This window comes from Alligator mississippiensis, chromosome 14 (genome assembly GCF_030867095.1).
Source record: "Alligator mississippiensis isolate rAllMis1 chromosome 14, rAllMis1, whole genome shotgun sequence".
Classification (NCBI taxonomy): domain Eukaryota; kingdom Metazoa; phylum Chordata; order Crocodylia; family Alligatoridae; genus Alligator; species Alligator mississippiensis.
In genome coordinates this window covers 8,336,503-8,362,369 of record NC_081837.1, presented here as the reverse complement: position 1 = coordinate 8,362,369, position 25,867 = coordinate 8,336,503, and the positions used below count along the sequence as shown (strand labels likewise).

The window sequence follows — 25,867 nt, the reverse complement described above, 5'->3', positions numbered from 1 at the left end:
AGAGGCTGTAAGGGAAAAAATGGTGAAGAACACTTCCGGGCCAAGAGCTCCCTCCCTCTAAAGTCAGTGGGCTTCTTTCTTCTGCATGCAGTGAAAGATGGATCACGTCCTTAATAAACAACAGTCTGACTGTGGCTTGGCCTGAAGACCTGTGGATAATGGCATGGTACCAGGAGGCAAAATTCTCTCCATGATTACCCCAGGCCAAATCCAGTTGGGGTGTCTGGGGCAGTAATTGGATATTGGCCTATACAAACATCAGACTGTGAAGCCCTCTGTCACTTCTGCTGCCCTAGCCAATGCCCTCCTTCTCTTTGTCCCTGCAGACATTGCTGTCCCCTGGAGTAGCATGTGCACAATGCCCTTTTACTTCTGCACTCCTGGACTCGAGGTCTGGGTAGCACAGCCAAATGCATAAAGGACATGTTTACTCCTCCATCAGCTGTGTGATCCAAGGGGCAAACACACCTAAGTGCAGACTATGGGCATGTCTGGATGAAAGGGGGGCCCTAAATTGAAGCGGTGAGTTTTAAAAAACAGGCAGGTTTCGGGGCGGGGGGGAATCTGGCTCATTGCTTTTCTTGGGCAGAGCCTGCTTCCCCCGGCTGCTGCCAGACTGCTTGCAGGGCTTCCTGCAGAGCGGTGCTTTGCTCCGCAGCTGTAGGGGCAGCAAACTAAAATGCCTCAAAGGAGTTTTAGTTTGCTGCACCCCAAGTCATTTAAGGTGCATTATGCCACCAAATTTCCTACAACAGCTGGAATTAATGTGCAATACACCACTGAGCCGTGCAAACACCAACACCATTAAAGCAATGCGAAAGCATTTAGCCTGCTTTAAAGTGTTGTGTGCACACGCCTCTCGTTTTGTCTATGCACGGCCTATGTGCCCTCTCCAGTGTATTGCCTTCTTGTCTGCCCACTTAAGCTTGGCAGAAGTGATGTTCCATCTGCAACATTTCATAGAGCAGAGATGCCCACTGATCAAGAAAACTAGATAGGCTTTGTTCTTTTTCTTCCAAACAAATCCCTGTTGGGAGGATACAAAAAGCCAAGAAGTGCAGCCACTTCATAGGCCACCAAAAGTCTTGTCAATCATGAAGCAAAGTATTTTAACTTAGTCACCATCGTACAAGGTTTGCGGGACTTTTGTGCTGCAAATTCATATGAAATTATTGTATTAATCTTGCTGGAATCTTAATTCAATTACCAAAAATTCAATCAGTAAGCAGTCCCCTGTAAATTACAGCCATTAATAGTCATGCAAGTAATTATGGCATTAATGGAATGTGATGAGTATCCATAGCTCAAATATTAATTCAACTAGAACTAGCGATATTGCTAAAAAGTGCGCTTTCTGCTCTTTCCTGCTAAGCACGATTGGTGAGATGTGCTATCCAATCGGCTTGTCCATCACAACGCAGTTTTTAAAATCTTTGTTTAAAACTGAGTTATAATTATGATGAAAGGACTAATGCTGCTCTCTGATGGAAGTCACACTGAGAGTTTTGGCCCCTGCAGTATTGGAGGACTGTGCTAAGGTATTGAGCTTTCCCAGTACAGTCTGAGTGGGGTATTATAAATCTATTCTTGTATGCAATAAATGCAGAAAGAACCAGAATTTTTGCTAGCACCTTAAGTGTTGCGGGCCAGATTCCCAAAATGATTTAAGCTCCTAGTTTTCTTTTGATTTAATTGATTTTGGTGGCACTTATGGGCCTAGGTGCTTATGTGCACCTCAACATGAATGATCATTGAATGCCACAGTCCCACTGATGTCAAGTTGCCACTGATGTCACCAGGGCCAGGCTTTCACTTTTGTCTTTCAGTGTCCATGTGATAATTTGGACATAAAAACAGATATGCTTTTTTTAAAATAAACACTTGATACTTTCCTGTTACTGACACTATAACTTGGCCAGGTAACCCCCCTTCAGAGTCCAGTATTATCAAGAATCTAGGTAACTTATTTAATTGCTTCTACAAGGCCAGGCATGTTGGAAACACTGACATGGATGCCATCAATATACTTAACGCACAGTGGCCCATGATTTCTCACAACTGAATGTATTCATTGAACCAGGTGTCAAACAAGACAGACTTTAGGTGTGAAGGATCTCATGAGCAATTCATCCCCAGCTTCCAAGACCACTTGGAAAGGAAAATACAAAGCCATAGAAGAATGTTTCCTTGGATCTGATAGCAATCTCAAAGCTATATTTAGCTATGCATGGTATTTTTATGGTGAATATATATGTGAGTTCATTTCTGTGCTGAGTCCAGCACAAACCCTAAGTACAGCTGAACTGTGGATTTCACCAATAGAACTGTTTCTTATAGTCCTTCGAAGTACAATTGACTTTAGCAGGCAACTTGGATGCACAAGGAATAAAAGACCAGATCTCTGAGTCCTCTTGTGTTGCACAATAGTTGCATCCTTGAAGAAACTTAAAGCTGGACAAGACGACAATTTATTTGAAAATGACCGATTAAGCCATAATTTAGATGCAAGACTTATCATCAGTATTCATGTCTTTTGTTCTCCTCAGATGGCTGTTATCGAGCCAGATTTGAAATGATCGGAAATGCAAGAGAATTACAGGCATGGAGAAGAGACTTACGGGGCTTATTCTGGGATTTCATGGCATTCGCGCAAGGCTGATATGCAGAGCAAAAGTCTGGAAATACAGGTTGTATTTATGCTTTTTTTTTTCTTTTTATGAGCACTACTCAGTCTTCTGCTGTAAAGAAAAATGTAAAACAAAAGGGGAGGGAAAAATTACATTCAATCACCGTTAGTAGCACCGACTACATCAACATACAATTGTTCTAAAGAGCTAATACTTCATCATACATGATTTAAATACTGATGATTGAATTAGCCATAAAACTATTGAACTTAAAGGCTGTATTATCCCATGAATGCAGGAAGCATCATTTTTACGGCAGTAAATATGAATATGCCATACTCAAGGGCATGAACAGGTAATCACAGTGGCTCCATAAAAGAGAACATTTCTTTCATGAAAAATATATTTGAAAATATACTTCACGGAGCTATATTCGAAGCTGGAATAATTCAGCATGGCTCTGCTGAAGTCCATGGAGTTATGCCTTGCTGATTTGTGTGGTCTGCAGATCTAAGATGTTGAGTTAAACAAGACCAAGAGTGCCCACCTGTCACTTTTTAATTAGGAGTAATGGGATGAAATATAAAGCACAGGAAAATGTAAGTTGAGAGTGTGAAAATGTTGACTACTGTGTACTGTGCAGAGCTATGAGTAAATTAGCATTGTATAGATGACCTATACAAGTGTTGTTATGATATATTGAGTCACAGACTTTCTTTTAAAGGAAAGACATTTGCTAAGGGGAATGGTTACAGTCAAATATACTTCCACACTGTTTGTTCAGCAACTCTGTATCCCTTGTTTACCAGGGGAGCACATATTGGACGTCTTTGGTGCTGTCTAGTAGGATTGAATAATATAGTACAAATAAATGTCCTTAAAAGTGTTGGAGTGGTGGCATTTCCTTTTACCACCAAGCTCTATGCAGAGCGTCATAGGTGCTCAGTAAATTGTGGGTAATGGCAAAGCATTCCATAGCCACTTCTTGGATTTAGGACTAAAAAATGTGCTGCCTTGGACTGACATTGGAGTATCTCTTCCAGGGTTGCTAACTGTTACAGAGGCCAATGCTAATTTATAGAAAGTCAGTACAAAAATCAGACTAGAAATGCCTGTCTGTAAAAACCTGTTTAAGAAAGAAAAAGAGCCACCCATAAAACATTAAGCAACTGGAGCTGAATTGAAGGTCTGTGGTTGGAAAGCAGTTGGAGGGAAGTTAATGGACAGCAGAACATAGCAAAGCCACCTGATATCTAAACGGGAATGCTGAACCCTCCAAGGAGCTTTCTTTCAGGGCTTTGTAGACTTCTCCCATGTAGCCATGTGCTGCTGCTGAGTTCTGTCAGCTGCCTGTACAGTTCTGGGTCATATGCAGGCTTATTTGGGAATCAATGCTAGGATAGAGGGAGCAGCTCCAGTGGGGGTAAGACTGGGAGGGCCACCATGGTGCAGGGTGCACTTGGAAGCATAAGGGTATGGGGGCAAGAGGAGAACCCTGTGGTGGGTGCAGCACAGTGTAAAACCATTGTTCCAGTCAAGCAGGGCTGCCAGCCCAACATTTTTTTTTTCAATGTAAACTTTTTACTGACAACCATGGTTTACTTTTTTACCGCAGTTGGTTGTAAACCACTAAATTTGATTCCCCCCCCCCCACACACACACTTCTAACTGGGGCCGGGCAAAAGAGTTACATTTATATTATGTAAAACATGTCAGTAAAAACATGTGTCAGTAAAAATATTTATTTTTTAGTAAAAAGTTTGCAGATTGTAAGTAAAAAATGTTTTGGGGTTGGCAGCCCTGGACTCTGTTTGCAGTGGTGTGAGCCGTTATGCCTCACTAAGTAGGCTTTCTGCTGCATACAGGTGGGCTCTCAGGAAAGTCAAAGTTAGCTACCAGAGAATTAAGTTATTAGCAGTAGTTAAAAATGTCACAGTATTCCAATGGGTTCATGGCTGGACTTCATATTTCAGTGCTCTGTAATCATGTCTATCAAAGCAGTGCCATTCTGGGACAAGTAACTGAGTCCTTAATATTTTGCACCACTGTTAAAGCATAATTAAATGGGAATTATCCTAATGACATATGAAACTAATCTGCCTTATGAAGATAGAAAATAAACTCCAAATATAAATAAATTAGTTGCATTATGCAGGATAAAAGCTTTAGCCACTGAAAATGTAGAGCAAAGATCTGCTTGTTAATACTCATCTGGAATGAACTGGCATACTGTAGAATCAGGCACATGGCTTCTGTTGGAAAGTGTGATGGTATATGTGGTTTTCACTGGTGTAACTAGGATCAGAATATAGCTTACTCATGGAGTCAGCAGTCTGAATTTGCCCTTTTGAAAAGTCAAACATAAAGCTCCAGAAAATTCTAATAAACCATTCATTTGTCTAGGCACATGCCTGCCTTTCATCGTCATAGCACTCAAAAGTGGTCACTGGTCTGCCTTTCATTTTCAATACGCATCTTTAATAAGAGAGTTGTTGGAAGTGGGAAATACTCGGAGAAATGGAAGCCGATTCTCCAACACTTTGTGTAGCCCTTACAGTCAGATAGTCAAAAGCAGCTTAGTCAATTAGTCAATGGAAGTTAGGTACCAGAGGGTATGGATGATGGCAAAAGGGTGTAGGGATTTACCACATATGAACTGCTCCAGGGTAACCAAGTGTGCATACACTCTTATTTCATAGTAAGTAGAAGCTCCCCTGCAATATCTTAACCCTCAGTGGCATATCTACACATGCTATTAGCACACCGCAATAAACTCTGGCACATATTGCACTGGCATTTATTGCTTCCAGGGGAAGCATTTACACATGTGCCTGGGACCACACCACATTGAGCTGGGTTGGAGCAACCCCAGCTGGCAGCATGCCGGAGGGGGGTCAGCCCGCCAGCCCCGAGCTGCTCCAACCCAGCTCAACTTGCTGCGGAGGGGCTGGCTGGGGCACAAAGGTGCTTCAGTGTGGGGCTAGCCAGCAGGCAGCCCAGACACTGAAGCACCCTCGTGTCCCAGCCAGCCCCATCAGTGTCTACACATGCAGTGCTGTGGTGTAAAACATTCTGCAGCAGAATACTACTTATATTTACACGTACTATCCTGCTGCAGAGTTAATTAGTTTCCTGTGGCCTAATAGGACCACACACGTAGATGCGAGATGTTTGCTGCAGAGCTAATTAATCTACTCCACAGTAAACATCTCATGTAGATGTTCCTAGAGAGGAGCTATACTGTGAGATGGATAGCTTCTGCTTATGATAGAGTGAAAGAGTGCACAAGGTGACCATGCAGCAGGTGACATAACAGCAAGACTCTGCCTCCTCCATCCTGCAGATGACTGAAGCTTAGACAAAAAACACTATAAGGTCAGAATGCCCAAGCGCTGCATCCAGATAACTTTCACTGTGCTCAGGGGTAAATAACTACCCAACTTCTATAGTGGTGTAAAATCTAGCCCGGATATCTCCGGGCTCCAATATTACGAAGTAGCTTCTTCCTAGTCGATAGCTTTTATCCTTCTCACCTCTCCCAGGACCACAGTTGCTGTAGGTTATCATTCCCTTTTGTCTTGCATTCCCCTCCAAAAGAATGCCCTCATGAAATCAATCAGGAAGGGAACTGATTTTATTTTTTCCTTTTCTCATCTGAGCTGCAAAGAAAAATTAGCTCCCTGTGAAGAAATGAATGACCCTGTTCTACTCATCTTTCTTTTATTCTGGAAAAAAAAAATAGAGCATTCCTAATCACTCTCCTTTCATATAAAATCAATATTTGATTGAAAGCGATATTTATTTTGAAATAATGAAATGCCTATTCAAGGCATGGAAATGCGGTGGTCTGAGGTAAAAGAAAAACTAATTCCTCTTCATATTTCATTCCAAGGAAAATGCTTTGAAATGATGAAAAGCAGTTATGTCGCTAGGTTCTGAAGAAGGGGAATAGTATCATTTCCTGGTGAAACAAAAAAAGATTTGATCAATAAAATACATCAAACTTATTGCATCCTTTAAGCATTTTTTGCATTAATTTATCACAGCTCTCGATGGGTTTATAGCTTCTTTCTTTTAAGAACCTAAGGAATATGAAGCAGCTTCCATTTTCTATATTCATTTTTGGAAATGGATTCCTTTTAGCAAATGAAGATATTAAATAACAATTATGCTTCAGAAAATTAAAATTTGAGAATGGCTTTTCCTGTTAGAGTATCGCACACTTGGTGTCAATATGAGGAAACACCGCAATACCTGAATGGCTATATAAGTGGGACTCTTCCATAGGGAAATATATGACAAGATCACCGTTGCCAGGTCTTCAATATGAAATTATCATATTGGAAGCTGAAATTGTTGTATTTGCTGAAAACCTATTGTACAATTTAAAAAAAAATGCAAATAAGTCGTCTTATTTACTATATATTGCTCACTGTAAGTCGCCAGTAAATGAGTGAAAACTGGGTCATCAGTTGACACATTTCTTTATTTTGAGGCAAGCAGTCATAAGGAAATGCTGACAGTGAACCCAAAAGTCAGTTAAGACTCCTTGAGAGTGACTTGTGTTTTGCATATGCTGCATCAATTAACTGCCTTAAAAATATCATGCATTTTGAACACTTTTAGAGTTATGTATCATGCATTGTACAAGGGTTGACATTATTGTACAAATACAACAAATATTGTACACCTGGCAGAGCTGACCAAGAAGGATGCCTAGATAAGATCTCTCCCACTGAAATCTCGCAGTAAGGGCGTTGATGCTGTGTTTTCACTGTTGGTGAATCCAGTTCCTATCAGGGCATTTTTTTTAACTGGTTTTGGGCCACTTTTTACAGGTTAAACTTTCTGCTTGTTCGTGCCCCTTCCACATGTAAATAAATGTGGCAAAACAGACTTTTGGCTCCTCTTCATCAACCACCGGAAGCAAATGAGGCAAGACTAGGAACTAGAAAGCATTGAATCTGGTGAGTCATAAAAGTGAGATGGTTGAGGAGCTGGTATGATGAAAGCTTTGCGGGCAGAGTTTGGGTAAAATGTTTGATATCACCTTTGGCAAGATCGGTGAGTTCTTAGCGAGTAATAGTCACTGCAAAGACTCAATGGGAGTTTCAGGATAATGCATAAAAGAAAAACAATTATCATCCTAACAAGTCCTTACCTTGACACAAACAAGCTGTTCTCAGGACATATTTTTGTGAAACTCCAGGCCTCACTGGAATCGCACGTGATTTTATAATGAATTCAGGTTCAGGTCCATCGTATGTTAGAGTGCCCAAAGTCTTGAACTTCTCAGCTTTTTGTAGGAATGAGTGAAACCAAATGAAGTGAAATGAGGACTCCACTAGATATGTCCTGATATGGAATAGATGTTTTGTCTGGGGAGGAAGAGCCGGTGCGTCAAGTACACGACAGGGTGCAGCGTGGGATAGCAGCAGGGATTAGGCTGGGGGATAAACTGGAGATCTGCACTATGGGATTTCAGTGTCTTTACTGGGATTGTCATTGGTCATCTAGTCCATACTTGTTGTGGGGTGGCGCCGTCTAAAAAATGAAATCTTTTAAAGAGCAAACGGCACGCCTTTCAACTATCCATGTCTTTGCGCCAAGGGGGTGAGCTTGTCACGTGGCATTGAGAGAAGGAAAAAGTGGTTAGAAAGGCTATTTATGGATACTCTGCTGAGTTTTACCTCTCAGTCAAGGCTTACAGCACCTGCATTTGCAGGATTCTACTGTTGTCAATGAAAAGGATCAAACCTGTATAAGAAATTGTTCATAGCACGTTCACTTGAAGGGAGAGACTTCTGAGGGCTTCAGTGGGCTTTAGATTAGGGTCCTTTTATCTTTTCATGTATGCTTGTATGAAAGAAAATGCCCATCCTCTGCCCCTGGAAAATGCTACTTTGTCCTTAAGATCTGGTGACAGATTACTTTTAAGACATGGAAACTTACTGTTTTTTGTATTTTTCCCCCTAGACACAGTCATGCACTTAAATAAACAAGTGTCATCTATCTTTAATATGTGCAACAACTGCATAGCATATCTAATTTGCATCTCATTACATTCACTTTAATTTTGGGAATACATTTGCTGCCTGATTGGTCTCAAAATAGTATGGTATTACACTTTTTTTATTCCAGAACAAACTTTTTCACATCAATTTTATTGATACAGTGAGCACACTTGACTTGTCATACCCATTCATCTGCAAATCCGTTGTTGCAGAAACTTCCATTATTCTATTCATTGACTCAAAATCCCCTTAGTTTCCCCATCTAATCAATATAACTCTTTCTCTGGTGTTTCCCCAGTGAATAATAGGTTGCAACCATCCTCTGTTAGTTGCCAGGGGGCACCCAGAAAGATATTATATCTCCCACATGTGCTCCCCAGGGAGTAACTAGGAATAATGGGTGCAAACTAGTGGAGAGCAGATTTAGGTTAGATATTAGAAAGACATTTTTTACAGGAAGGGTGACCAGGATCTGGAATGGGCTTCCAATAGAGGTGGTGCTATCACCTAACTTGGAGGTCTTCAAGAGAAGGCTTGATAGTCACATGGCTGGGGTCATCTGACCTCGGTCCTCTTTCATGCCAGCGGCAGGGGGTCGGACACAATGATCCATTGTGGTCCCTTCTGACTACTACAATCTATGAATCTATGAATTACTTGGCTGGTGGTATTAAGGCTTGTAGCTTGTGTATAGTAGGGGGCTAATGTTTATTCTTCCAACCCTTGTGCTGCTGGGGCAGCCTTGAAAAATCAGTCCGTCTCCAAAGATGCATATCTAATATGCAAGAAGGCTGATTCAAATTCTATGAATGTTGATGGACCTATTTCATCAGGCTTGTGGTCAGACCCAAAGGTGGAATATAGACAGGAATAGGGAATAGGGTAGACATTTCCCATGATGCCTGATGCATCATGGGAAATGATGAGCAACTGATATGGTCTCTAAATATTTGTGGCTTTCAGTGTAGGTAGGATAGCAGTTTGGAGGCCGAAATACCCCATCAGGGCTTTATTAACCACAGTTTCGATTCCACAGGTGCTTCACCATATGTGAGGCTCTGTTCTCATGGACAATCCCATGGCCCCAGTACAAGTGTGACTGGTAAGATGATGGCAAACAAATAGGTATATAGTAGTCATTTAATTACAGCTTTCATCAAAACAGTCCAATAACTAGTACAATACAATTGTGTTTAATATCATTACAAATTAATTAATCATTCATAGCTATGGTGACTGGTAAGTGTGCTATCTCATAGCTCGGGAAAACGCGGGAAACTTCTTTCTCTCAAAAGGGCTTTATTGCAACTGCTAACACACACAGGAAGATGACTGATAACTGCCTGTTGATGTGATCAAGTCAGTCCTCAGGAAGGGAGTGAACCCTTACTCCTACTGTAACAGCATACCATTTTACATGTTCTGCCACATGAAAATTAAAACAAAACATAGTATATGATGATATAAACAGATATGATGAAGCAATACACAATAGTAGAGTAAAATAATAAAAACAGGGGGAATGTATTTGATTTTGACCCATATTCTTTGTACAAGTAATACAAATATACCTAGGGAGTATAGGGCAAGCTACTAGTTATTAGAGAGAAGCCAAATTATTTTTTCATTAGCCTCGTTCCACTAATGGAGAGATCCATTTATCTCTCATATCTTCAAAGAATGAGTAAGACCACGCATAGTGATTTAAACCATCTGTCATTCTTCTGCAAGAACATATCCTATCTTTATCCTATAGAGTCCGACACCACCTGCTCATAAAAACTGCACATCTCATTTGAGTGAATTGCAGCCTAGTAATCTTGTTGCTGTTTCCAGTTTTGTACTGAATGTAGGTAGGTTTTGTAGTTCAAAAGAGTGCTTTATTCATTTCAAAATAGGAGAAGTTCTAGGAAATCTCACTGTCTGCATAGCTGTCTGTATGCCAACACCTTTAATTCTTAAATTTATAGCTTGTTTTAAATATGGGGGTAATATTGGGTCATTAATATTGAATCATTTTCTCAGTCCATTTATTTGAAGTAGAATATAAATATTATTTGACCATCCAAAGAAGAGTTTATTTAAATGAACATGAGGTCTGTAAATGTTAGCTTGCCTCAGCACCTGCAACTGATACGGGGCTTTCCAGGAAGGGCAGCCCATTGGTCTGTCCTAAAAAGTCTCAATGGGAATTTCCGAGCACTTTGAAAATCAGGCCCTTATGTAAGCAACTAAATGAGATCTCTGCTCCTTGGAAAATCCAGCCCTGGTTTTGGGTCAATTTTCTCTACTCATAGAGGTGGGGATGGGTGTAATGCTGTGGTTCATTCATAATTAGCATTCACCTGGACTTTTAAGGGCATCCGTTTGGGCACCTGTATCTTGAAAGTATGATCCCAGCAATATCATTCTTGTCTCTGCTATTCTGCCTTATATTCTGGCTGAGATATCATAGGGAATTCCTTGCTCGCTCATCTCTCTTTGCTCTCTATGAACATTGATGAAGTTTCCATTGTTGTAAGCTCCATGCTGTTTTACTTTGTGCAATGACTACCTTTTCCAGAAGAGGCTCATCTTTAAAAAACAATTAAAAAAAATTAAGCAGCTTCAGTGAGGGCCTTTCATCCTTTCTTTCCAGTCACTGTGCCCTAGTTCATTTAGTTCATTTCAAGATGACTGCTTCAATGTTAATTTTTTCTGAGCGGCTGGAGCCAGTAGAAAAGTGGCTGTGAAGAATGAAGAGCAAGCTTTGAGTGGTCTTTGGTCTTTTTGGTTTTTGTTTCTTTTTTTTTTTCCTTTGGGCAGCTTTTCTTTTCTTTTCTGTCCCCCTAACAGGTTTCTGGTGTTGCTAATGTAAGACTAAAATCCAAAGTGTGACATGAACATTGTGATAGCACGTCAGCTGCTGTTTGCTCCTTGATGGGAATAATAGGTTTTAATGATGGGTTTTTATTTGCTCTCAAGCAAAGCTGTGCCTGGGGAAAACCCACTTTTGAAAGAAAGTTCTGTGTTTTGTCAGGCTCAAGAGCTTAATTAAATTCATTGAGTAGCTATGAAGCAGATCCAGTTGTTGCGTTTGGAGTCCGCCCCCTCGGGATTGTTGTTTTAATCCCAATAAAGACCTCATTCTGTGATGGAGAGTGAAGTATTCTCTCTAGCCAGGGTTAAATTCTTCCTTCAGCATAGCAGAACCAAAGGAAGGACTATGCATAAGAGACTAATTAGGCCCCTTGCTAGCCCTCTACACAAGCAATGATTTCAACTTTACAGGAACAGCAAAGGCATGGCTTCTTCTCCCAACTGCTTTCCAAGGACCCTTCTGCCATGACATCCAGGAACCTGACTCCTAGGTAAGGTGGTCACTGATTCTGGGCCCCCTCTGTAAAGACTACAGAAGCAGTTGTCAGTCACTGTCAGTGTTGAAGCAATGCAGTCATCTGTTTGCTAGGAAGTGGGCCAAGACAAGGTAATCTCATTTTGCCCAGCTTGCTGAATGGACTCAAGACGCTAATGTGACAGTTGCCATGTTGGCTGGCAACTAGAATGAATTGGAGTTAAGCACACGGTCTGTAGAGCTAAAACTAAAGAAAGGCTCTTAAGGTGAAAGAAGTGTGTCAGGCACAGAGAGGGGTCACGTAACACACTCTTTAGTTGGTTATAGTAACTGCTTAAAAATGCACTAATTCTTAAACAATCAGGACTCGTAGTAGAGATGATACCTTTTATTAGACCAACAGGATTTTTGCAAAAAAAAATGTTTTTAATTGCAAGCTCTCAGGGACAAACACCCTTCATCAGGCATTGGAGGATTGACTCTTCTGTGAAATCCTATGAAATACGAACTTTCATTTAAACCCAGGAGGACTTTTACAATCTTATCTCCTTTGCCTGATGAAGGGTGTTTGTGCCTGAAAGCTTGCAATTAAAGAATTTTTTTTTGCAAAAATCTTGTTGGTCTAATAAAAGATATCATCTCTACTATGAGTCCTGATTGCCTTTTCCTCTAGACCAATATGGCTACAACCTGGATACCTAATTCTTAAACACAATTAGTGATATGTAATTTAAAATGCAAGTGTCTTATAAATTATACCCATTGCTAGAGCTTGTATTGGTCACTTGGTGCATAACACTGTTTCACTTAATGGATGGCCAACATACAGCTTGCAAACAACTCTGAATTATAAAGCATAGGCATAATTCAATTACCCTCTCTGGGAGGATAAATGCCTCCATTATAGGAGATGCACAGATGTGTCTCTATTCCTAATGGGGGCACTTATGCACCCAGAGAGGGCAATAGAATTGCTCCTATATTTTAGTCATGTCACTCAGGGTTGGTTGCAAGTTGTGTTTGTTCATCTATTAGGTGAAACAGAATTCTGCCCTGAGAACCAAGGTGTCTGACTGACGTCTGCTTCACTTAAAGCATGATGACAACAAGCTGGGGGGAGTAATAGATATGCTGGAGGGTAGTGCTAGGATTCAGAGAGACCTCAACAAATGGAAGGATTGGGCCTCATGAGTTTTAATAAGGAGAAGTGCAAAGTCCTGCACTTAGGATGGAACAATCCCATGCACTGGTACAGGCTGGGAATTGACTGGCTAAGTAGCAGCTCTGCAGAAAAGGACCTGGGGGTTACAGTCAACAATAAACTGAATATGAGCCAGCAGTGTGTCCTTGTTGCAAAGAAGGCTAACAGCATACTGGTCTGCCTTGGTAGGAGTGTTGCCAGCAGATCAAGGTAAGAGATTTTTCCCTTCTATTTGGCACTTGTGATGCCACATCTGGATACAGTGTTCAGTTTTGAGCTCCCAGTACAGAATGGGTGGGGACAAATTGGAAAGAGTCCAGCAGTGGGCAGCAGAAATGGTCAGGGACATGGGGCACATGACTTGTGAGAAGAAGTTGAGGGAGCTGGGCTTATTTGGTCTGTAGAAGAGAAGACTGAGGGGGATTTCATAGCAGCCTTCAACTCCCTGCAGGGGGCTTGCAAAGAGGATGGAGCTGGACTGTTCTCAGTGGTGGCAAATGACAAAACAAGGAGCTATGGGCTCAAGTTGAAGTAAGGGAGGTTTAGCTTAGATATTAGGAAAAACTTCCTCATGATAAGAGTAAGTAGACCCCGATTTATGCGATTCCAACTTACGTGTGTCTTGCGTTTACGCGACTTTTTTTATTAGGGTCCGGAAAATGCCCCTTGAGATGCACATCTTTCGCGTATATACGTGAACGGTCACGAGATTCGCATATATACACGAATGCCTCACAAGATTTGCAGGTGGAATCAAGCGGAGCTGTGCCACCATTGTGCTGCCATTTTGGTAGCGGCATCTCAAGATGCATAGGTGAGACGCTAGACGCGCCTCCTAAAGGCGATTCCACCAGGAAAAGGGGAAAAAAGCTATGACTAAGGTATGTCTGGGGTACGCAACCCCTTACTATTCTATTATTTCCTATGGGGAAAGTCATCCAGACTTACGCAAATTCGACTTGCATGAAATTCCCCCAGAACACAATACTCGTGTAAATCGGGGGTCTACTGTATAGCACTGGAACAGGATACCCAGAGGGGTCATGGAATCTCCATCTTTAGAGGTTTTTAAGACCTAGCTAGACAAAGCCTTGACTGGGATGATGTAGTTGGGGTTGGTCCTGCTTTGAGCCGGGGGTTACACTAGACGACCTCCTGAGGTCCCTTCCAATCCTAATTGTCTTTGGTTCTGTGATTCTGTAATTTCGTACTTGAGTTCTGACCAATCAGCACTGAGTAACATGAGCCTTTCTCCAATGTACCTGGTTCCACATGGTTCATGCCAGAATCCACTTTCCCATATCTTCCTTTCCCAGACAAACAACAATTCAACACTGCCCTAATACAGCATTTCAAATATGTCAGATCAGTAGATTAGCTAAAACTAAGGGTTCAAGTTCACCTACTCTATGAGTAGCTCTGCAGTGTTTCCTAGACAGGTAGGTTGCTCTTGAGACATCAGCCCTACTGTTGACTTGCCAGGTATCTGTAAGTCCCTTAGTTCTGCTGCAAGGCTATCCCTTGCTCCTGTGATTTCTCCTGAGCTAGTGTTGCCATTGTCCTCTCTTTGGTCCATGACATACACCTGGGATTCTCAACTAGGCTGCTGGCTGGGGTTCCCGGAGATCCGTTGAAGAGTGCAACTGGAAGTGTGAGGAGATACATGAAGTATGAGGGGATGAGCACATAAGGGCTCGGCCTGCCTGTCTGTTGCTCTGCCCTCGCTGCCCATTTCCTCTGCTGCTCAACTCACAGGCCAACAAGGGGTGCCTTGAGTCCGAAAAGGTTAAGAACCACTGGTGTATGCAGTGTGCTGATGCTAGAGAAATAATATCATGCATTGCAGCTCTTTCATCCAAGGCCTTGACTTGTATCATGGTGCTTGCTAGGACATGCAGCTTCAGGAGCTATTTCTTTTGTGAGTGCCAGTGTTAGTTTCAAGAGGTCTCGTCCTCCTCTTCCTCTTTTTCTTTTTTCTTTTTCTTCTTCTTTCTTTTCTTGTAATAACTTGGATCGTCTGTAATATTCCAGTGTCAGAACATTGTCCACTCTCCGCAACCTTCAGTCTGGATTTGATCGCTTCCTGTGCTGGACAAGTTCTCATAGCTCTGTCAAGTGTTAATTTTGGATCTTCCAGTCATGTTTCCCTGCCAGATGCTACCTAGTCTTTTATCAGAGTTAGCTTTCTAGAACTGCAAGGTTGACTGAAGACAGAAGAGCCATTTACAGGCTCCTCTGTTTTTTACCTTCCCTCTGTACTCTGTGTTTAAAGGCATACTCCTTGACTTTAAGGCAGTACTCAGAATTTCTCTAACGGTGTCATAGTTCCAACCACCTATTGCCTGAGTTAACCAAGAACTTCTAAGAACATCAAGTGCTTCACAACTAGCTGTTGGCAGAAGGTCATCTTAGTTCTAACTCTCTTCATGTTGGCTGGCACTTCTGTACATATAGAGGGAAGTTCAGTTTAAACCTTTTTGAGTTGTCTTCAGTTTTTCCCATTCTGACTTCAATCCCCGTGTTCAGATGGAGACCAGAAATTGCACAGAACTGGCTCGTACCAGAGTGTCTTTTAAAAATCCAGATTGCCACAACGCTGATATTAAGGATGCCTGAGTTTCCTTCTCTTTTTTGGACAGGTAGTGAAATTCATGGGTGGGGGGATCTCTATCCCATTAATTCGCTGCTGTGGAGTTGGGGCTGTATATGCCATCTCTGAGCAGGCTGGTACAAGGAAGGTAGAGAAGCCAGGGTACTGGGTCAAGGGCCTTGACTCCCACGAATACGAGGGACAGATGGTACTATTCTAACGTACAGCAAAAAGATCTGCAGTGGAAACACGCAAATGTTTGTGGATTAGAGGCAGGGACTCCATCTGCCCGCCCCTGCCATGTGACCCACATGCCGTAATTGAGATTAAGGAGGGATGGACTCATTCCAATTATATCAGGAATGCTTGGGCATATTAGAAATATTCCTCGCTTCTCCCCCCTGACCCTGCCTTGCAAAAAAAATAAAACCCCTCTCTCTCCCTCTGTTAATTCACTTGATCTATGAAAGATCTCTGTAAGTGAAAAGAACAGGAGGTTGGAAGGAATATACCCTACAGAATGACTTGTCAGTGTCCATGATGGTCCAGTGCAATTTTAAACAGCCACATAATAAATTACTAGGGAAAAATAGGATTTATGAGCAGAACAGCAACTAAATCCTCCTACACAAACAGCCTTATCTCTTCTAATGCCCAAATATGTTCAAACTATACAGCTGCTGTAGTAATACTCTTTTTCCTTAATAATGACATGTAGTTGAATAACAGAGTAAACATAAGCTCTAAAGTCCCAGGATCAAACATATTATGGAAGCAGTTTTGAAAATAAAGCTTCTTCAAATTTTTGCTCTTTCATCCGATTAAGAGCCTTCTATGCGCAGATTTCCAATTTTCAGAAAGGTGCCAGAGAAAAAAATAGGAATTAAAAAGTGAGAGAGTGCCAAAATATCCAAAAAGCATGCAATGCAATAAAAAACAGCACAGCAGTCATAGCTTGTGTGGCCACATTAATATAATGTATAGTGTAATATAAACAATTGTATTACCAGTTCTATTCTAGCGGTAGTAATTATATGATAGAGTTAACATGGAAATGGTATTTTAACATGGCCCACATAGCATAAGGAACTGAAATTATCCTATTACACAGAGAGACTAGAGTTACAGTTCCCTCTGATTTTTTTTTTTTTTTAACTCAAAACATCCTATTTTATACAAAGTGTTCCATTTTAATGCCTTTAAAAAGAAGGTAACTGGGGAAAGTAACAATCAAATGTAGCATTAAGAGGATACCGATTGAACCAATCTCTCAAAAGTAATAATACAATGTGTATGTATCCAAATATCCTCTAGTGTAGTTCATTTAATTCTCAATTGTAGGGAATAGCAGAACATTGCCTAGCTCGTCTCATTGCACAAATACATCTTTGTGACCATATTATGAGTTGAACGTTTTTAAGTTGCTGTGTTTCCTGAGGGGCCAAAAGCACTGACGATACCATCAGAGCTGAACAACATACTTGGCTGCTGTATTTCCTTTTACCTGGTAAAGCAATGGGCCAAGCTCTCAGCTGGTGGAAACTACAGCTGTTTCCCCACGAGCTGTGGAGCTGCAGCAGTTTACATCGGCTGAGGATGTGCCCTGATATTTGCAAGGAGGCAGGCATCGGTGTTTTCTGTTCAGATTGCCTGCGGTGGTTTTGCAGACTTTGGGATCCTTTGTGGGGGCCAGATCTTCGCTGGTTGTAAATCAGCGCAGGCAAGGGTCCGGCTCTTTGGAGTGGAAAATAACCTTTTGAAATTCACTCTGTCTGAACAAATCCAGTCCTTCACGGAGGAGACTGGGTGTTGTAGAACACACTGCCACCTACCGTTTTTCAGTTACCCTAAAACACATGTTTTCCACAGTTTTTAAACTAAGAGAGTAATTCTCCACCAAGGTGCTGTAGCACCTTGGGGTGCCTTGAGATCCTTTCACGGGTGCCACAGACTGCCACGCAGTGTCAACACTTAGTCGTGCAAACATGATTCACAAGCTGAGCCCCGAGATTTCAGTAGTGTTAAAAAACATTCTGGCCCGTTGTGGTCTTTCTGAATCCTTTTCAACAGAAAAACTTCTTCTTTTGTGTTTCCATAATAAAAAAAAAAAACTAGTGAAAACTAAGAGCCAGCATTTTCTGAGTGGAGGGGTGGGGGGTTCTCAAGTCTAAAAACACTGAGAACCACTGTACTACAATATCCTGAGGTCAGGTAACACTGGGACTGCCAGTACACATTCAGTGTAAATCTGGCCTTCCAATCCTTACTCTAAAACAGAACTAGGAACAATATTTTGCTGTGACAAAAGTACGCAGCAACATACGTCATATCCTATATTAGCTGATAATTAATAGCTGTTAGTTAACTGGAGTATTATAAATCTCCTACTTACCTTTAGTAATGTCTTGCACTCTGATCTTCTTCAGGGGGCTGTATTCAAACTGGTAGCTGCCCAGTTGGACCATTACTAAAAACTATCAACCTACTAATGTTTAAGGTTCTCTACTCCCAACTCCACAGTTTCTGTTGCTTTTCCCAGCCGTTCTGGGCATGAATCCATGGGATACAATAAGTCCAATCCACCCATTGAATTCATTGGAATTGCATTAAGATGAATCTGCCTTTATGTATCTCTCCACCAGGGGCAAGTGTAGATGAAACGGGGGCCCTAAATTGAAGCAGTGGGTATTAAAAATACGCCACTGAGGCATGCAAACACCAACACCATTAAAGTGGTGCAAAACCATTTAGCCCGCTTTGAAGTGTTGTGCGCACACGACTCTTGTTTCGTCTACGCACAGCCCAGATCTTTAGCTGGCATAAATTCCTGTGATTCGGTTGCATCACAGAGCTGTACTCATCCTGGACAGGTGGTCTGGCTTCAATCCCCTCTACTTTTTAGTATAGCATCATCGCTAAGGATTGGAGGCATTACAATTTACTCAGTGCATATTCTGTTGTTTATACAACGGCTTTCACATTACAAAGAAAACACTTATCCTGTGGCACTACTGACCTTCTCAAAATAAGTAGTAGTTCGCTATCCCTAGACTATAGTATCATGGTAGGTAACAACGGTGAGAAAAGAAAACTTATCTCTTTCATGTACACGGCCATAATTCTTCTGCAAACATCTCATTCATTCCATACATTACTAGATCAAAGTTGAAATCCTGGCTCCATTAAAGTCAATAGCAAAGTCAGTGCACTTCGAGACGTCACCCCACATGTTTCCAGCCTAACTGATCAATCAAGCACAAGTCCCTTGTTTCATTTAAGATCTGTTTAGTAGGGCTTAGGTAAGATTGCATTGAGCCTATGCCTTGTGTGACTCCATATCCAACCTTCAAGACTAAAGAAAATTTGCAATAGTAGTGATTTTCATTTCCCTTTCAGAAGCAAATTGAAATGTCTGAGTAACATTTTAACTCCTCCTTCCTTTTTCTCCCTTTGTGCTAGGTAATTATTCATTTGTAGTTTATTAGCTAATTATAATTGTGTTCTAGTATTTTAGGAGGCAAGAATCTCTTTAGTTAAGAGCAATTATGTAGGTTTGGCTTGAAGTCTTTGTGCGTGCAGTGGTGGGGCGGTTGTTGGAAGATTCCTCTGAATTTTTCTGGTGTGGTAGCTAGGAGCTTGAATGATTAGTGATTGATTGATTGATTGATTGATTGATTGATTGATCTTGTTGAGCACAGAAATGAAGAGACATGATTCATTAATGTTAGGCCTTGCAATTGAATTAATTGAGGCTAATGGATTTACATTTCTTGGAGGAGGAGAGGAAGAGGGTCACTTAAAAGCAAAGTGCAGAAAGGCGGTTACATGCTAGTTTTAATGATAATTATTTTTATAATGATTGTGGAAAACTGGGAGACATGTAAAAATTGTGACCTAATAATTCTTCATCATCCTATGCATCTTAGGTAGTGAGGTGAAGCAATAGCATATGGGATTATAAAACTGTCCTGTATGGATACGTTGCTTTAGATTAATAAGGGTTTGTAGAAAAAAAAAACTAGCAGGGAAAAAATAGCTATAGGTAAGGAACCTCCCAACAGAGGTTGATGTGCCATTACAAGAAAGCTGCTGGCTTCAAGGGTGGCTTGCTTGACACAGCCACATCCCATCCAGTGCTGTTGGATGTAAAATGCCAAAACAATACCGAGTGCAAGGGTGAGACTCCAAGCCACCTTTTAATTCTGTCTTTAGTGAGGGTCTATGCCAGTGCATGACAGCATCATGCTCTCTGGCCCAATTAAACTTGAATTCCCAGTGTTACAGCTTCAGCAGGAGTGGAGCTAGCTATAGCCTAGTGGCATTGGAGCTACAGGGTTGAATCCTCCATGGCTGCAGGCGCAACTGGACCCTGGGTGAGTGGATTAAAGAGACCACCATCACTGTGGCAACCTCTCTCTTGAAAGAAAAGTGAGGACTGTCCAGTTTTTTTTTTTAAAGAAGTGTTGCAGGTGCTTAGTTTTGGAAGAGTATTCCAGATCCATAGATTTTTTTTTTATTTTTTTTTTTTTGTAGATGTTAGGGGCTGGAAGGGACCTTACCAGATCATCGAATGGAGAGTCCTAGGTGAACTGAGGACCTTCCCATCAGACCTGAGTCAGGTGCATAAGCCCAAGAAAGGGGCGGGTTATCCTATTTGCCCCAGTCCTCAACATCTCCCATTGTCAAGCTATAAATTGAAACTGTGCAGCATGTCTGAGGTGCCCAACACCCCCCTCCCCCCCTTACAACCCCCCTCCCCCTGTATTTAGGAAACCTAGTGAGGATTCTGGGTTCCACTTGGAAGTCCAGATATCTGAAAGATCAGCGCTGCATTGCTTTCCTTTTAAGCACCAAATTCCTTTATTGGATCCAGCCCTAACAGATCAAAAGGCTGTATAAAAAGCCCTTCTCAGGAGAAGTGGAGGGGTCAGGAGGTGATATGGAAGAGAAAGGCAGGTCCTGTGGGAGTACCTGAAAGTATTTGAAGCTTTTGCCCACGTATCTGGGAGTAGTAAGCATTAACGAAAGAGAAGCAAGCACATAGGCCATTTGTTGTTTTAAAGTCTGTTTTTCTTCTCGGAAATGCTCTTTTCATTCTTGCTTCAAAAAGTGCTCCATGTATGCTCTTGCCTCTAAATAAATAAAACTTTGCTTTCAAGAAGGATGCTTGTTAGCTGGTTACCCCAGCACGAACAGAGCTGCCAGGTGTGAGACCAGGCCAGACCTCCTGACGTAATGGCGGTTAGTATCGGACAACTGCAGCCCCAGGCCTGATCTGGTAGTGGGATAATTGTGTGATTTCATCCCAGGAAAGGTGATGGCTAATAGCCTGAAACTAAAGGGGAGAGATGGATGTGAAGAGAGCACATGAGTATAAAGGAGTGCTAAGACATAGAGAAGTGACATCTTTCTAGGGTCACTCAATATGTCCATGTTGGGGCCAAGAAAAGGAAGTCGTCCATTGAGCAGCACCCACAAAACTACATAGGCATGGTCTTCCTGGGTTAGAAGCCCTAAGAAAGTGGCCATTTGTTTTCCTAGATTGGCTACCAGGGATCCTGTGTTTTTTCTGATTTAAAAAAAATCCCCAATTTTTGGTTAAAAAAAAAAAAAAAGGAACCCCAAATCCACATTTTTCCATGATTAACATGAAACACCACTATATATAGATCTATGGTGTTCATTTTAATCATGGGAAAATGTGGATTTGGGGTTCCTTTTTTTTTTTAAACTGAAAATTGGGTATTTTTTGAAATCAGAGAAAACCAGGATCCCTAATGATGACTTAAATCATTTAAATCTCATCTCTTTAGTCACTCTGATCTATGGTAGCTGTGGTATTGGGTAGGCCAAATCCAAAGGTCACCAAGATCAATAATAGCCTACCCAGTGGCTGCACTGAGCTTTGGGTCAAGGCTCTTGTGGAGGGATGGGAGAACTAAGATGAGAAGTCAGAGAACTCTTAAAATAAATTTATTTTCATTTTCTGTCCTCTTCTTTCCATCTATCAACTAGTGGAAACCTAACATCGGGCAGCTAGGGTGATTTACTAGATCCACCTAGGAGGATCTAGTCCAGGTGATACTTTTAGTATATTGTATGGTAGGTGATCCATGATAAGGTGATAATAAAGGCAGACTTTTGCAAAGGGGGAAAAACATTTTTTGTAAAAGCCACTGTAGTTTATTTTTGACTAAGCCTTAATCTTTACTCCTGTGAAGTTGGAAAAAGTTTGGTTTCTCAGGGATTTTGACAGCAGCTCTACCAGTTTATGGTACAAAAGAAAAGGCACTTAAGGGGATTTTGTTTGTCACTTGAAAATTAGCCTAGAGGAAAAAGAATCTTCAATTCAAATTTAATTAAAAACTGATGAACCGAAAGCCTTGTAGTGGCTCTGTGCGGTTCTGTTCTTATAAAACAAGAACACGATGCTGATAAGCAGTGAGAAGAAAATAAATACAAGAGATTAAAAATTAAAAACCAAACCAAAAAAGGGCCAAGGTAATCTCCACTGTAAATCCACTGAAGTCAGTGGATTGACTTCAGAACTGAGGTTTCAATAGTGTTGGGAAAACAGACAACAAATTTGAACTAACCAGATTCAATTGCTTTCGTGGCCTGATATTCCGAATGTAGAATTGCAGGGCAGGCATCCTCCCACAGTTTGGCTATTGGTCAGCTGGTCGGTAAGACTGACTCCAGCTTGGGGACAGAGTCAGTCTTACAGAGGTGAGGGATCCTTTAGAAATGAATAAGGTACATGCCACGGAGAGTAAGGTCCTTAAGCACAATTGAGGGGTAGAAATAGGGGTCATATAGTCCAGTAGTGGAAACCAGCATAGTGCCATTGATTTTCAGTGGAGCCGTGTCACTTTGCATCAGCTCCAGGGCCACACAGGAAGGATGCCAGCTAAACTGGAACTGTACTGCAAGTAACCTAGTCCAAAAAATCATCCCTCTGCTGTTTATTTTCCAACTGACAACTTTCCATTAAATTTTTATTATTTTCTCCTCTCTCTAAGTCTTCAGGTCAAGACTGCCTGTCTGTCTGGAAGATGTACTTTAGTCAAACACAAGTTATTATGTTCTGTGCAGGAGCAATGGGATGAAATCCTATGGCTTGTGTTATACAAGAGATTCGATTAAAGATGTTATGTTAATAGCCCCCTCCCCCTCCCCCCCCAGGTCTTAACATCTATAAATCTATACAGTTTATGCATCCCAAGTCTTTTGTTGTATTTTAAATTACTGCCAGGACTGTTTATGGGATTCTATCTGACTTGCATATATAGGATTTTTAAGCTAGTAGAAAATAGACTTGAAGTCCATTGATTTAGAATTTTTTTTTAATTGGAAATATTCGACAACATGGGAACAAAAAGGTTTGCGTGTGAGCTTTGCAATACATTTTGCTGGAAGCTGAGTTTCAGCAAAGGAAACTGAGAGGCTGGTAAGGGATTTGGCTGGTTTTCTTGCTCCATGTTATGGATTTTAAATGAAATTTCCCACTTTCATACAGCAAAGCAGCACCAGGCCCGAACCTTGAGGTAGCTGAGCTAGGTATATGAAGCAGTGGCAGAGAAAGCCATACATTTTTTTTATAATCCAGCTCAAGCCAAGTGTACGTTGACCTTAATTAGAGCAGTTTCAAGGTTACTCTAATTTGTTTTAGGGCCAATTTGCCTATTGTAACAGCTTATTGAAACTGCTATCATCAAACTAGAGCAGCACTCCAGTTAGGCCTTTCTCCTTCCTTCAGCCATGCCTTTTGTATCTGGGACGTTTTCCCGGAGAAAAGAAAATCTCAGGTGCTGGATTAACTTTATGGTGGATCCTACATAATATCTAAACTGTGCAAAGGATTAGTCTAAGATCCAGTACTTTTTTAATACATTGAATGGAACAAATGCCCCTTTTTACATTATTTATTTTTGCTTTGGTCACTACAAAGGAAATATCTGTGGTCAGCTACCTTCAGTTGGCTAATCTGGAGGCTGTGGAGCCATGGAAACAGGATGGATTTTAACGTGAGTTAGTGGCTCAAGATTAATCCCAGGGCTCTCATGTTTTCACCTGAGTGAGGACTCCAAGTTGCCTTGGTTTGACTGCTATTTTAGCTGGAGTTCGCCAGCCTGAGTGAAATGCATTTTTGTTCAGTGCAGATACACAGATGCTGAGTATACCTTTGTACAGTACCTGCAAAAAAACAGCACTTTTGCTGCTTTATATGTCAGCAGGCATCACTGAGCATCATCAGAAAGCAAGGATTTGGCAGGAACCTGGGATGCGCTCCTTATACTGTACCATAAGAGTTTGTTACCCTCTATAGGCACCGACATCTATTTTAAGTTCCCACTATCATTCCATCTTGGCCAGAGAACCCGCCACCTCCTTACCAACTGTGCCCAAACCCTTCATACCTCTGCGCAGCTCCTTAATGGAGATATCACTTTCATGTTCAAAGAATCGGTGTGAAGTCTCCAGCTGTTGCCTGCAGCGCTCTGTTTATCAGTCATAGGGACTGTCACACTGTTTGCTCCTCTAATATTACTGTAGCCATTTCCAACCCTTACAGCTGGTTAGTGCTGTACCTTTCAGCTCTCTCTCGACTGCATTGTGATTTGGATTACATGCTAGGCCATGGAAAAGTAGCTTCAGAAAGCTACCCAGATGCTAGGTCTGACCAGGCAGAAGTAACCTGTACAGCCTACAACTCCACTTACTGGAGGTAGGACAGTGGTGCAGAAGATGAGCAGATCCACCTCCAATATTCTGCACTGCACTGTAAGGCTCCCTGAATTAACCCTTGTGTGAAGGAGATAATACCATATTTTCTCACATATAACACCCATCTTTAAAAGAAAAGCTGCAGGAATTTGTATGGATTATATGTGAGGAAATACGGTGAGAGCCGTTTTTGGCTCTTACCAGGGAAAGTGAAAGTAGAGTTTGTACATGAGCAATGAGCAGACTCAGCTCCCTTGCTTCTGCTATTCCCTCTCACTGCAAGGAAAGATTTTTTTCTTCATTTTGCCTTTCAAATACAAGGTGACTATCTTATTCTGGGGCAAACTACATGGGAGAGAACTTGGTGAATTATATTGTACTGGTTGTAAGTCTGCCTATTTTTTTCCTTCCAAAATGGCCATAAAAACCTGACTCTACCTATATGCAGGGTTCACCTATAATTGGGGCTCTGGCAATCTTGATATTTGTATTTGCAGTACTTTATGGCATACAATAAAAAGAAAAGAAGTCCAATGTTTTCAATGCAGGATTTTTAAAATATCTTTAATGAGTTAAACCCTTTGGGCCTTTTCCTTGGTTACTTGATTCTTCCATGGGATTTTGTAAGGGTAATAACAGTTCAAGATCTTTTATCTGTAAATCTCAATTTATGGCCAGGGAAAAAGCTATTTTTCTTAAAACTGGCCTTGAAAAGATGGAGTTGACTTATGCAAAGTTACTTTATAGTCACAACAGTATGGCATAACATAATACGATAATAATATTGATAAACACCCAGTCTCGATTATGAAAATTTCCAGTGTTGAAGACTCCATCACAACCCTTGGTTAGTCATCCCCATAGCTAATTATCCTTGCTGTTTAAAAAATCTGCTTTACCTCTAACTGAATAAGACAAGTCTCAGCATCCAGTCTTAGGATTTTGTTCTCTCTCTTTCTGCTAGACTGTCCTCCTTCAAAGCTTTCTTGCTTTTCTTGTAGATGGATCAAGTAGTCATCTCACATAGTCTTCTCTTTGTTAAACTAAATGGATTGAACTTTTTGTAACTTTAAGGCATGTACAGATCATTCTGTATCAGTAACCTATCCATTTAATTATTCATCATTCCTCCAGTTTTTGTTCATCTCTACACTTAATCAATAGCCAGTTTTTAATCTAATTAATGTGTGCCATGTTTATTTTTATAAGCCTACGTTCTTAATGAAAATGCCATGTTATACCAAGCCAAGCGCCTTTCCTTTATCAACAAAGCTTGTAATCTTATCAAGACAGGTATCAGATTACTTCTACTTTCCAGAAATCCATATAGACTTGATATCAGTCTCCTTTCAGTCTTTATGTAATGGTCCTTCT

General features: G+C 41.2%; 1 protein-coding gene across 1 annotated transcript in view; it reads left to right on the top strand.

Moving 5' to 3' along the window:
* Positions 1 to 25,867, top strand: part of LOC102563781 (exonuclease V) — a 264,829-nt gene that overhangs the window by 12,293 nt on the left and 226,669 nt on the right. Inside the window, exon 2 of the mRNA XM_059717112.1 lies at positions 2,547 to 2,687. The gene's annotated coding sequence lies outside the window, so the exon portion shown is untranslated. The remainder of the gene's footprint in view (positions 1 to 2,546; positions 2,688 to 25,867) is intronic.